The 13580-nt window shown below is 43.4% G+C and overlaps 1 protein-coding gene across 1 annotated transcript in view; it reads left to right on the top strand.

Annotated features, from left to right (window-relative positions):
* The window catches only part of PDZRN4 (PDZ domain containing ring finger 4), a 2469118-nt gene that overhangs the window by 1390814 nt on the left and 1064724 nt on the right, over positions 1 to 13580 (top strand). The window lies entirely within an intron of this gene.

Genomic DNA, 13580 nt, shown 5'->3' with positions numbered 1-13580 from the left:
GACTTCAGTCATGCAGGCAGTGTGTTGGTGGTCATGTCCGAGAGGGAGACTATGAGCTGTGTGTCTTCTGAATAGGAGAGGATGTTGATGTTGTGCATGTGGATGAGATTGGCTAGAGGGATCATGTATGTGTTGAAGAGGGTTGGACTGAGTGATGAACCTTGAGGTACTCCAGAGAGGAGTCTGTTGGTTTCCGAGGATTAGGGTGTCAGGCTGACAGCTTTTGTTCTGGTCTTTAAGAAGGAGCAGATCCAGTGGAGAGCGACTCTTTGGATGCCAATCTAATGCAGGCCCCTGATGAGGATAGGTTGTAAGACTTGTCAAATGCTGCAGAGAGATCCAGGAGAATGAGGACTGGTATGTCTCCTCCGTCAAGGATCATGCGGATGTTGTCTGTGGTGACAATGAGTGCTGTTTCTATACAGTGGTTGAGGCTGAATCCAGACTGCATGGCATCAAGGAGCTGGTGGTTGGCGACTCATTGGTTAATTTTAAAGCATGGCTTGGTCAGAGGATGGTTTCTTGAGCAAGAGCAGTACAGTGGCATGCTTCCACGTGTCTGTGAATGTGGATTCTACAAAAGAAACAAGGTAAAACCTGAGTATGCATAAGGGCCAATGTTACATAATTATAAAAAAGAACAAAGGTCCATATAACCAACAGTCACGCTTTCAGTAATTCAATAGATTTAAGCATGACACTACCTTCATAAGCAAATAAAAACTGCATTTATTAATAATTAGGTAGAGTAGTGGGCTGTGTCAAGAGAGACCAAAAAATATACAAAATCCATAGAAAGAAACTCAGGCTGTCATATTTGATGCAAAACAAAAATATATACTCTTTGTCACAGCAGCAAATCAGCCCTTTTCAGGATTATATATAAAGTACAGGGTCAGTGTGGAAGAGTCGATGTTTCAGTCCTATTGAGATGCATGGATCATCATCAGGACATTACATTATAATGCCTGAGATTATGCTAAGTAATAAATCACAATGGGTAAGCATAGCAGAGAAAGAAAAGGAAAATAATTGTGATTTAGAATAGGCTGAACAAGAAACTAAGTAATGTTCTGCAGTATCAACATTTTTAATCACATTACATTTACTGGAAATTTCAGATTGAGAATGCCAGTTACTGGTGAAATACTTCACTGGTACAATGCCACATCTAGGCTTGGTATACAAGCATTTTGCATGGGGGAATAAATGTCATCCAGATAACATTCAAACTTGGGGCAATCTTAAAGTCCAAAAACTGTCCCCAAAAATTCCCAAAACTGGTCTGAGAGGTTGCCACTCTTTGAAGACTGATGACACCTTTCCAGAATAAAATTCCAGTATGACTTTTTCAAAACACGTTTCATAGATCTACTGATAGGTCCTTCCACAAGTCCTTAATACCCAGGAGGAAAAAGACAAGATTCCACGTTTCAAAGTGACTGCAGGTTATGATTAATGTCCAGTTTTGTGACCTCATGAAGACTGTTCCAGTAAGAATCTAGTTCAGTGTGGGACCAAACTCTCACCCAAAACATAAGAGGTCTCAAAGCAGTAAAGTGGTTAATTCTTTTGATGTCAGTGCCAAAAAAGTACAAGGCTAACCTATGCAAACTTTATTGAAGGTTCAAGAAAGATCTAAGAAAGTGATTTTCCTTCAGGGTAAAGTGCTCAAATTAGCCATACCCCATATTTGATCTCTCTATGGTGCAGCAGCTTGGGCCTCATGCCTGTAAACCTTTAAGGCCAGCTACACTGTCCTAGACAGAATAGCCCTGTGCACTGTAAGTACTTCTGTGGCTCTATGTTGCACTATTAGGCTGCTCTTCTGTATCTGAGGCACCCAGGATTAAGAATTCACCACCTTTAAACCCAAATAATGAAAGGTTTTAACTTGTTTTAGAAGAAAATCTCTTAAAGTTAATTATGCCCTAAACCGATATGTGTGCAGTGAGTACTTTGAATTTGGTCTTTTGAATGTTTTTTCAAGGCTGCTTAGGTTGCAGAATTCATTGAACTTGTTTTAGAGGTTCGGCAGATTCACGGGGGTTCTAGATAACAGCAAAGTATCCCCAGCAAAGAGGAGCACTGGAATCTTATTGCCATCCAGTTTGGAGGAGTCATTAGCACTACCATCAAGGTGGGCTTATACATCATCTATATAATATTAAAGGGTGGGGGGCAAAACACAACCCTGACTGACTCCTCTGCATATGGGGATTTGACTGGTCAGCTCTTTCTGCATCCCCGACTGTTCTTGGGCGGTCTTAGATTGATGTAGCTTACTTATGGCATTTAATATGTGAGAAGGGACTCTGTAAAAGAATTTGGAGTATTAGTTGAGGGGTGGGACCTAGCTCAAATAATAATCAGTCCTTTTCAGGGTGACCCACTAAAGATGCTAAACATACCTGCAGTTAACCCTCTGGTAGCTTGGCACAGATCAGTCAGGCTTAACTTAGAGACAATGTGCAAAGTAGTTATACAGCACTCAAACAGTGATAAAATAAAAACACAACATGAAAATGTCCAATTGAATTTATGCAAATAGAATACATTTTAATTACTAAAATGGCAACAGAAATACAATAAGTAGAATCAGAGATATTCATTTGTAAAGTTTGAATTGAAAATTGTGCCAAAAAACACAATGTTACATCAGTGGTTATCTGATTTAAGTTAAAGTCAAAGGTTTAGGCTGACCACGATGGAGTGCAGGTTGCATACAGGGACCAAGTTGTCACGGTGGAAGCTTAACCTTCACACTGCAAAGCTTTTATGGAGAAGAAGTGGCTGTTGACATGGCAAGCTGGATCCAATGCAGGATTCAATGAAGGTGGATAGCTGAAGAGCGGGATACCAGTGCGGTTCTCAACATCAATGGGCTGCTGCTCAGAACTGGTTTCTACATTCAGACTGGGACATTTTTCTGGAAGTCATATTTCCTTCAGAGGTGCAAACAATCAAGCTAAGGTAAATGGGCAGTGCTGCAGCTTCAACAGTGATCCCAGTGTATTTTGGCTCTCCAGGCAGAAAGTTGTAAAAATGTTTCTAGGTCCCATTTTTTGCAGTTTGGGACAGGAGGAGTAAACTCTCACACCAGCCAAGGGTCCGGGACTCGTGAGGTCACCACTTGGGGGTTAGGACTCACTCATGCAAAGGCCAATAGCAAAGTCCAGGGCAGGTCCAATTCATACTGGCCAGCTGGGCAGTTGCAGGGAAAAGACGTCTGGAAGATTGTTGTGACCTCATAGCTCCCACAGGAGGTTAGCCAACTGAACATTGTAGCCACCTCTGGGGTACTGGGTTCAAGGCAAGCAGGCCCAGTCTTCCTTCAGGTTTCAGATAGCAGGGCAGTTCTTCTACTGATACTCAGAGGTCCAGGAGATGGCCTCTGTCTGTCATGTCCATGTTAGTACCCAGTGCCATCCTGTGGTAGAAGGGAAAGCCTCTATCCATCCCCGAAACCATGTCTGGTCAGTTTGACTACCTTCATGGGGGTTGGTTCCATCCTGATTAGAGAGTTTAAGGCCTTGGTGTGAGCTTCATCAGATTGACATGGTAGGCATCCTTTGAAGCCCAAGAATGGGCTGGCTTGGTAGTTCAGGCTGGACTATTCCTATTGGCTGGGTCCAAACTGAGGTGACATGGTGTGCAAAATAATGATGGACAGGGATGCAGTCCTGAGTAATTGCTAAGTGGCTGATATTAGTTCAAGCATTCCATCCATCACTTTTTTGTATACTTCAGTGGGTCTCCCTATGTGGGACATGTATTCCCAGACCCTGTTCCTGTGCACGCTGTGCCACTGGAACCAAGATATACCTGGCTGATGAGCCCTGATAAGGGCGAAACCGGTCCCCGGTTGCTCTGTGTTTTCCAGTTCAGAGAAGACGTGGCCTGGCAGTTCGGGCTTGACTGTTCCCACAGGAGCAGGGTCAAGACTGATTTGCATATAGCTTGGTCCAAACCAAGGAGGCATGGTGTAGAAAATAGCAATGGGCAGGGATGTGGCCTAAGTAATTAATAGTGGCTGATATTAATTCAAGATTTCCATCCATGACCTTTTTATGTACTTCTGGGCACAGCTTACCAGGCCATCAGGTCAAGCAAGGAGACTCCCTCCCCACTCCCAGTATCCCTTTTCCACTGTTTTGGAGCAATACACATATTACCAAAGGGGCCAGGGGTCAGGGGACAGTTGGACACTGGCAGAAAAGTCTTTCAGTTTTAGGAAGGAAAATGACACCTTTCTCAGTGTAATTTCCAAACTACTAATATAAAATCCAACTAACCACTACGTTGGATTTTAAATTACTATTAAAATGAGTCCTTAAGCCACTGCTTCTCTCAAATTACATGTAGCACTTATTAAAGGTAATAGTTTAAACCATTGTTAACTTATTGCAGAGCCAGCATTACCACAGTGAAAATTACTTTGTAGGTTTTTCACTGCCAGAGCATGTAAAACTAAATTATACATGTCTTACTTTTTAAATACCATGCCCCTCTCTATGGGAATTTAGAGACTCCATGAGGGGTGACTTATAAGTATAAAGAAGGAAGGTTTAGGCCTGGCAAAAGATTTGTTTTGCCAGCTTGAAATGGCAGTTTTAAAACAAACTGCGGACCCAGACTGCAGTGGAGGCCTGAGATATGTTTTGCAAGCTACTTTAGTGAGTGGCACAATGAGTGCAGCAGCCCACTGGTAAGATTGAATTTACAGGCCCTAGGTAAATATAGTACTATTTACTAGGGAGTTATAAGTAAATTAATTATGCCAAATTGGTTTATACCAATTTTACCATGTTTAAAAGATAGATTGCAAGGTCTTTGCACACTTTTCTCCTGCTAACCAGTAGTAGAGTCCTATGGCCTACAAAATCAGGTTCGGCAATAGAAGGCACAAATCTAGGTGAATGCCATGTAAAAGATGGTCATTTCCAACAGACTTACACTGAACTGAGTACTTTCCCTAACTTATGTCTGGGCACAAGATTAACCACAGCATTTAGGTCAACAAATATCACATATCATTGGGCCTTACACAAGGTTATCCATTTCCTGATTATTAATGCAAAACGAAAAGCTTGAAATAGTATAGACCTTTGCACGAAAGCCAGCTTAGAAATGGGACAGGATCCGGGTATCAACCATCCAATCATGCAGTTTGTTTAAAAGTAACTGTGCGCGTAAAACTCCGCTCCGCTCACGGAGTGTACGGAGTTTTGGCAACTCCACGTTCACGTAGAACGCGGAGTTGCCGAAAAACTCTGCACTCCGCAAACATAGCAGAGTTTTTTGGTGTTTGCGTGCCTTAAATGTGTTTTTGCGTGCACGGGAGCAACTTACCGGGGTGTCTGTGATCGTCAATGAGATTTCCTGAGCAGTTCCGAGCGCCACGAGATATGCTAGGTGGCTGCATGGTCCCACAAGAGTTTGCAATAGCAAACACGTCATTCGAGCGCACCAGTGGAGTTCCAGTGTTTTTTTGGTGTCGATTGCGATCCCGAATGCGCATGATCAACAGCGACTACAATCTGGAGAAGGTTCTCTTCCCGAGCAGCATCAAAACCTTCTCGAAATGACGGTTTGGAGTAAAAAACTCCTCAAATTGACATTTGGCTATACTTTTTTGTGCAAGGAGTCCTTTTTCTTTTATTTTCAAGAGGAAGGAAGTGCCATCGAGTCTCCAACTTCCTGTTCCTGTCCAGCAGGTTCCTCCCAGTGCTTTCTCCATCTCCAGGTAACTTTTCACTCTTTGTGTCTTCCGCATGATATATATAATTGGATTTGAGGACTTTGAATTTGAGATTCCACTAATAAGTTGGAAAATTGCTGTTGTTTGTTTGATTGGGGCCATGCACCTAGATTTATTTGTACTTTTCATCATTTGTTTCTATGTAAGTAATTTTTTTCTTTTATAAAGGAAACACCTTGCACAGTTCACTAAATTTCTCAGCCAGTAGGCCCAGAGCTGGGTGCATGAAACAACAGTTTCTGTGGTGTCTGTTGCATTTCAACATCATTTTGGCCATGGATGGCATTGCATTAAAAATACAAAATGTGTTTTTTGTGGTATTTCACCGTTTTTTTCATGCGTGTTAAATTAAATGCCTTTGTTGGATGTGTGTGTGGTTGTAACGTGCAAACCTTTTTAGCCCTGTGGATTTTAATTCTTGGCATTGTTGCATTAAAGATTTTTTTTGTGCAGATTTATATAACGCAAACTCAACCCGAAGGTATTGGAGCGCTTTACATGAGCACCAGTTACGTTACACAAGGACACGATATTTTGGTAGGCACATGGAGATTAAGTGATTTTGCCTAGAATCACAGGATGTGGAGACGACCCGGAGGCTCGAACCTTGGTTTCCAGCTCCAAGGTCGGCAGTCTAGCCAGAAGACCACATCCTCTCCACATGTGTTGTGTAGCATGCCCCCTTTGTCTTACAGTGTGTGAGTGTGTTTGTAATAATGGGCCGGCATTTTCCCTGGCTGTGCCTCCCATATGTGGCCAGGGGCCATTTTGTTAAGTGTGTGTCCATATAGGCCTGCTTGAGTTCATTGTTTTCCAGGCTTCCTGCTTGTTGTTTTTGTGACCATGTGGCTGGCGGCCATTTTGTGGAGGCAGTTAGTGTTCTTTTGCCATAGGCCTGCATGTCTGTCTTCCCTTTGTTCCCCTTGGCTTATTGCTTCCATCCATTGTCATTTGTCAGCTGCAACTCCCTGAATGCTGCATCCCACGTGATGCACAATGCCAAACCATTACATTTGTATTTTTTTTCTTCTTCTTCTTTCCTATCCTTCCTGAGTATTCTGTACAGTACACCATGAAATCCCTTGGTGTTGTCAAAGTCTCACAAATGCCTACACTGTATTGTTAATTGTTTTTATAACTGAGGTAATGATATTATTGATAACACTAACAAGTGTGACCACACACTAAATTATATTATATTTGTTTGTACTAGTAATTGAACCATAACAATGCCACGTTTCACGGATGCTTTTCTTGCTTCTTTGCTTTCAAGTGCACAAAAGAGGAGGAGACACCATCACCCATTGTACTGCCAGACAGAAGGCCTGCGCATGACGTCACGTGATGTGTGACCACAGACATCTCTTCAACTTGTGCCACTGCGTGCGAACTGACATCTTCAAGATGGTCCCAAAGAAAGGTACCAGGTCCAGTACCAAGAAAGTTGCCAGTGAGAAGACGAAGGCACTGTCACTTAACACCACCGGTATATCGCCCAAGACCTTTTTTCGGAAAATTGCGCCTCCAGCAGCGGTGTCTGGGGATAAAGCTGGGAGCAGTACCCCTGCATCAGTGGACCCACCCCGCCAACCTAGGGCCAAGTGGAGGCCCTGTTGCAGAGGCAGCCAGTCTAATCACAACAAGTGATGTTGAAATTGTCTAATCGTTACCGCAAAATAGTACCCAATCAATGCAGGAAACTCAGATAAGTGGGCAAAAACAGCTGCAACCACCCCAATAGAAGATATTCCTCCTGAAGTTTGGAGCAGTTCAGGGGATCGAGCTTCCTGCTGAGGAAGAAGAAGAGCAAGCCACGCTTTTAGGAGATCCATTGTCTTCCAGATCCCCAGCAAGGAAAAGGAGGGTTAGTCCATCAACTTCTTCTGCAAGCCCCCCTTCTGATGATCTAGATGCCGCTTAGATCCCACCTCAGTCTGAAAGTGAGACACGCCACGAGACAAGGCTAGGGAAAAGGAAGGTTCCAGAAAGCCTTAGAGTTATGGAGGTAAATGTAGAAGAGGAGGATAGTCATCATGGACATTTGCCCTGCACCAGAGGAGAACGACATTATATCATCCCAAATTGCTGTGAGGGATGTGGCACCACCTCCAGCTGCCATATTTACAAAGTTCCGGCAGCGAGCTACATCCACCACAGTAGAAGTAGGTACTTCAGAGAGTCCAAGGTCACGCCCACCTACCAGTTCATCCGAATTTGCAAGTGGCACCAGCAGCGTCAGAAAGTTGACCTCCCCAGTTTGAGACTTCTTTTCGGTTAACAGGAAGGAGGTGAACATTTCTATATGCTCCATTTGTGGAGAAGGTGTTAGTCGGGGTAATCTTGGTGCAAACTATGGTACCGGAGGCCAAATAACCCATCTGAGAAAATACCACGTGATCCCTGGGAGGCGCACCTTAGCGGCCAAAAAACTGTAAGTGTTGTTGGTGGAGGGGGTGAAGAAGATCCAATCACATTGGAAGGTGAACAAGTGGGAGACATTTTCTCCAGTACACAAAGCAGCCCTGTCCCCAACAGTTCAATGGTACCGCCCACATCATCATCAGTAAAATCGCAATAAAACAAGCGTCAGGCTGAAAGACAAAAGGTTCCAAGGCAAGAGAGTACCGCACAAAAAAACGCGCACTGAACCTAGCAATATCTGGTCTCAAGAAGTCACCTGCATCAGTGGCACCAGAAAAGAACAAAATCCAGGCTACCATTCTCAGCATGTTTAGGTCAGAGGGGCAGTACGAACACAACCACCCAACAGCACGTTTGTACAGAGTGAAGCTGGCTGAAATGTTAGCGCTGGATCTCTTACATTTTTCTTTTGTGGAAGGGGTGAATTTGAGGAAGCCATCTGCCCAAAATGGAAGGTTCTCAGCCAGTCCTATTTCGCCAGAGTTGCTGTTCCAGCACTACGTCAAGACTGGGTGAACTTGTTTGGACAAGCTTTGCAGCAGAGTGCTGTTCGCACTATCCACCAGTGGACCAGTGGACCAGTTGCCAAGCCACTGATTACATGTGCATCACTGCACACTGGATCTCTTTTGTGGGGGTTAGAGAAAAGATATCTGCAGGTGTTGACACTGCTGACATTTTTAATAATGCTCGGAAGCATTCTACAGTAGCCATGTTCGCCATGGAGAAATCCCATACTGCTGCAAACATTTTGGAAGACTTTAACACTAAGGTCTTTGAATGGCTGCAACCAAGAGGACTTAGCATTGGTTTTGTTGCCACGGACAATGGCAGTAATCTAGTTAAGGCCATGGCCGATGGTGGCTTTTTCAGGGTCCTGTGTTTGGCGCACTGCATTAACATTGTTCAAGACTTTCTGAAAAAATAAGACTGAGTCAGCAACTTACTGACCACCTGCAGAAGAATCTGCACACATTTCAGCCATTTTTTTAAAGCCCGGTAGCAGCTGAGGATCATTCAACGTGATAATAGAATGCCAGTTAAAGCACTCATCCAGGAGTTGCCAACACGTTGGAACTCAACTTATTACACGCTTGAACATCTGTTTGAGCAGAACTATACATTTTTTAGTTGCTTTCCCTATGCAAGGCTCATGGTTTACATCACTTCCTGTTTGTCCTTGTGACAATTGTTCATGCCAAAGTACTCCATACTTTATCTTATTTTGTAGATTTTATACCCCTCAGAGGAGGCAGTTTATTCACCCACTATTACTTGCAGTAGGGATTAGAAATCAAACATTGGCAATGGGATATTTACTTTCCCTAGGAACTAATGAGATTATATATGGCATTTTAAATGATAGTTTCATTGTTTTTAAGATTTGTAGTAAATACTAGAGATTTTTATAATCTGTAATTTCTGTGTATGTGGATTTCCTGTTTTTAATGGAAATATGTATGTGTAATCTTTTATGGCTCTTTTAGAGTTGAATAAAATACTTTGACTGACTGACAGTACAGACCAATCAATGAATATGTTATGCAAAGAGGGGATGCTACTGTAAAAGGCATGATCATTGAGATGGACCAATGGGGCCTAGTTAAATGCCTGACAGAGATGCTGCTTCCTTTCGAGGTCTTCACACGTCAAGTCAGCAAGGAGGACTGTACCATGGGCCAAGCTATCCCATTGTTGCACATGCTACAGGAACAGCTAAAGGAGGTATCTGCAGGTGTGGAGGAAAAAAGGAGCACATGAGTTGGTGGAGAGCTTAATCCTTCGCTTATCTGAAAATATAAGAGTGCGAAGAGGCATTGTCATCCAGCCATTACATTTGTGCCACAATTCTTGATCCATGGTACAAACAATTACTGGGCACTTTCATTCCTTTTTCAGATGGGGATGTTACCAACTACAAAACTTGGATAGCTGTGCAAGCCAGTCAGCTAGAAAAAGAACAGCCAGGAATTAGAGGCCCGCTCCTCCAGGGCACAACAAGTACTGCAGGGCAGCCTTCAAGTTCAACTTCAGAGCCTGAGGGCAGTGAGGTTGGCTCACAGCAGCCAAAACCGCCACCAAGATCTACAACAACATCAACATCAACAAGAACAGGAGCATTAGCCCCCAAATCGGCACAGGAATGGTTTCTATAAGCAGGGCTCAAGTCAAGTGCTGAGGCAAAGGCAAAAGAAGCAGAGCAAAGTGGAGCACCAATGACCATTGAGCGGATGGTCCAGGCCTATCTGGAAGACCCAACAGAGGTCTACTTTGATCAAATCCCATTGCTATATTGGTATGGGAAAAGGAGCCAATGGCCAGTGCTCAACAGGCTGGCAATAATCTATCTGGCTTGCCCCGTAGCAAGTGTCTCTGCTGAGTATGTTTTCAGTGCTGCCAGTGCCAATTAGGCAGTGAGAAGGACCCGTCTCTTGCCCCAAAACAGCACTTTATACCACCGGATTACACCATACCTGAAGTACCACAGCAGGAAGATGATGAAAGTGACTCATGTCATGGACGTAGTGTGTTAGCTGACCTACTTCTGGGTGAACCATCACAGTTTGAGGACGAGTTCTACGTCCTTGACAATTAGGCTTTTGAGTTACTTTCTTTCTTCCTTTGATGCCCCCCAAAAAAGCTGCAAAAAAGATATAGATAAGGAACACTATTTACTTCATTATTTGTGTGTGTGTCACTGTCTTTCTGGTTCACAAATCCATCCCCACCGTCTTATTCTTTTATTGCGGGATTGGAGTTGCAACTGTGTGCAGTCAGTGAAGAAGTAAGTACACTACTGACTCGCCCTAAAGTCATTTCCCTCAAGCCAGACATTGGATGGAGAATACAACAAATGTGAAATGTGTGTCTGACTCCAAACCTGGGCCCTGACTATATATCTATCCTTTCCTAGCCTAGGGAGACTGCCCCGGAATAACAGGTAAATGATGTCATGCATTGCACGCTGACTGATTGTACTATGTTGTGAATGATGTCTACTATTCTACACACAAAAAAGTGACTCAAGTCAATCTTTCCCTTCTTGTTGTTTAATGGCAAAACTGTACTACTGCAGGCTAATCCACTACATTTTTGAGTTGTGATGAGTCTGTACTCACTCGGGACACTATTGGTACGGAGTTGAACACTATACCATACTCACAGTCAGAGTCAGGAGGATCAGAGATGATTGATGGAATAATTCAGGGCTTGAAGTGGCCAAAAGGTAAACAACAACACCAGACCGACATGTCTGTGTAGTGGTGATGGTGAGTGTGGTGTGACTGACAGCGGTGAATTGATTTTTTACATAATTTGGAAAATGCTATGTTGCTGTGTGTATGTGTGTGTGTGTGTGTGCTCAGTGCTGTCTGGCTCAAATTCGAAGCTAAGCGGAGGTTGGGTGGGTGGGGCCTGTTTCTGTTGTTGGAGGTAACTGCCGCAAACAGATATGATTTAGCCATGCAGCCTCTGAAAAGTCTTCTTGTTGCACTCCTCCTTAATTATGAAGTTTAACTTTTCTCCTTGATTTTTCAATATATTTTTTTGTTTTTCCATCTACTGGCCTTTTACCCTGCGCCATACTGGAAAAACAACTCACACTTACCTTACCAAACTGCATCCGCCAGGCACCCAAGATTGACGGACGGACAGTCCAATAAAGGAGCAAGAGGAATGAGAGATGCAACTCTCAATTTAGCAATAATACAGTATCATGTTTTTTTTTCTTCAATCATTACGACTGTGTGTGTTTGTTTGCTCATATTTGACTCATACAGATATTTTAATTTTATTTGCTATCTTTCAAAGTAAGCCCGGTACAACAGAACATAATGTATGTAACTTGGGTCTCTCTGGGGGCAGACAGACAATTGCATAATTAATATACTGCCCTGTACTAGTTTAGTACTACTCATCATCATGCATGCCTTTCCTTTTTCTCCCTTAACATATTTATGATGATCGGCTGCCAAGATGAATGTGTTGTCCATGTTTAGTGTTTGTCTTTGCTAAACCTTTCCCTCAAATTCCCCTTCCCAACCATTCATCAAACCCTAACCCTCTTCCACAGGACTGTGTGATTAATTGAGGTGTGACTAAATTAAATTTACACCAATAATTGATCACAAATGTGCTGGGGTGAATGTGGTAAAAGCAACACTAATTCAAGGCAGGGCGAGAATCTTCTTCTGCTCTAAGTATATCTATAGCCCACACTGGCAACAAATAGATTAGATTGCCCACCCATGCACAGTATTCAATATTCATTTGTTTTCAGACGAACATAATTCATCATAATTAATTGTCAGCATCATTATCCTTCCAGCACTAAAGGTTATGCTTGTCCACTTCATAGCTCGATTCGGCTTCACTTTGTATCTTGTATTATGCTAGCCCACCATTCTGTTTTATTTTACCTTAGCATTGCTTATCATCATGGTTTCTTCTTTTGGCAGTCTTCTTCTTGTGCACTGTACTTCTACTAGTTGTTCCCTAGTCTCCCACAGGTGACTGTCTCATTTTCTTTTTTTGCAAATGCTACTGTCTACTACTACTACCACCATGGCACCTTAGGAAACCAAACCCTCACCATGCAGCCATCGCTTCGCCTAATCCTCAATCACAGGTAATAGAAGAAGGATGGGGAATGCAATAATATATTTCTCATGGAAATTAATTAATTACCACACCCACACTCTTCCGAGTCTATAGGGGTTTTAGTTGCAGACTGCATGGACTGAGGAGGAAAGACTGACGGTAGTAGGACTAGTGAGGGATCTGTTGGTGTGTTACACTATCCGCAGATTTCAAAAACTGGCTGTGGCCCTAAAGCAAAGGAAACAGTGGGAAGTAAAAGAGTAACGTCCCCCCCCAAAAGATTTACATCATATTTAAAACTACAAATATAAACTAGAATGAAAGAAACCCACAACACCTGAACCACCCATCTCCCTAACCCCAACCAATGTTCAGTAAAGCAAGTCCAAACAAATTGTTCATAAAAGAAAATGTCCATAAAAAACGAACACCCAAGTTTTCCACAACTCCCACATTCCCACCCTCTTTACAACAAGTCCCACCCACCTAAAAAGGATTTTAAAAGGGGCAAGAGTCAAGAGACTGAGGTCTAGCGGCGGGTTAGTCGGATCTTGCACTCAAGAAGGTGGAAGCGTTCCTCCATCCTGGCTTCTAGGCGCGCCATCCGGAGGTGTATGTAGTGCTGAAAGTTTTTACAGGAACAACAAGAGTGGACAGCAGTAGTTGACTTGCGGGGGGCAGCTGCCAGACCACAGTGCTGTACCACCGGAGGCTCTAGGGGGGACTGGCTGGAGCCCGGGGCATTGGAGGCTGCAGCTGCTGCCTCCGCCTCCGCCAGAGCCACCAGCTGCCGATATTC

The sequence above is a fragment of the Triturus cristatus genome, chromosome 4_1, assembly GCF_964204655.1.
Source record: "Triturus cristatus chromosome 4_1, aTriCri1.1, whole genome shotgun sequence".
NCBI classification, from domain to species: Eukaryota; Metazoa; Chordata; class Amphibia; order Caudata; family Salamandridae; genus Triturus; species Triturus cristatus.
The sequence above is the reverse complement of the archived record's forward strand: the minus strand, read 5'-3'. Positions and strand labels throughout refer to the sequence as shown.